Genomic DNA, 1,178 nt, shown 5'->3' with positions numbered 1-1,178 from the left:
AGTGTCGCACCGATATGCATCGATTTGCGATTGACAAAGTATGGCAGCACCTGAAGAGTAACGGGTTTTGGGAGAAGTACACATGTTGGTTATATCACGGTGAAACATCATCTGGGGGTCCGCATGATCATGGCCAATTTTCTGAGACGGGCAGTACATCCAACGATCCAACAACGGTCTTCATCAACGACATGTTTCCTTATGAGAGCGGTGTATGCGCTCAAGGACAGTATATGCCTGACCCGGTGCAGCCCTTTCCTAGAGCTGTCAACACTGCTGGTATTGACAAGTACAACAAACTGCTTGCTTTCCAACAGACCCCTGTGTACCCCGGTTGTCAGAAGACCGTTCTTGAAAGTGTGATGGACGTAATGAAGATTAAAGTTGAGACTAAATCGACTGTGAAAGCTGTTAATGATTATCTACAGTACACTGCTTCGATGCTGCCTCACGGTCATTGTCTTCCTACCACTTATCATAAGGTCTGATGTATCCTGAAAGATCTTGGGCTTTCCTACATCAAGATCCATGCATGCAGATATGACTGCGTTCTCTTTTGGGGTAAAGATCCAGAAGGGAATGACCTTGGTGGCCTTGATGCATGTCCGGTATGTCACACTGACAGATATAAGCTGACTCCTGCAGGCAACAGGAAACCTGTAAAGGTACTTTGGTATTTCCCTTTGAAGGATAGGTTGGAGCGGTTGTACATGTCTTCACACACGGCCGAAGCTATGAGATGGCACGCTGATAGGGAATTGCATGACGAAGAAACCCTTATACACCCTGTTGACGGGGAGGCTTGGAAGCATATAGACAGGGAGTTTCCTCATTTTGCGTCAGAGGTCCGGAATGTGAGGCTCGGGCTCTCATCCGACGGGTTCAACCCTTTTGGCAACATGAGTCTTCAATACAGTGTATGACCGGTGATTTTGGTACCGTACAACCTTCCCCCATGGATGTGCATGAAGAAGGAATACAATATGTTGAGTTTATTGATTCCGGAGCCCGGTTATCTAGGGAAGTGTCTCGATGTGTATTTGAGACCTTTGATTGAAGAGCTTAAATTTTTGTGGGACGTTGGTCATCCCACTTATGACAAGTACACGCACGAGATGTTCCAGATGCATGTCATGGTTGTTGGTACCATCAGTGATTTTCCTGCCCGTGGGATGTTG

Source organism: Fragaria vesca, linkage group LG3, assembly GCF_000184155.1.
Source record: "Fragaria vesca subsp. vesca linkage group LG3, FraVesHawaii_1.0, whole genome shotgun sequence".
Taxonomy (NCBI): domain Eukaryota; kingdom Viridiplantae; phylum Streptophyta; class Magnoliopsida; order Rosales; family Rosaceae; genus Fragaria; species Fragaria vesca.
The sequence above is the reverse complement of the archived record's forward strand: the minus strand, read 5'-3'. Positions refer to the sequence as shown.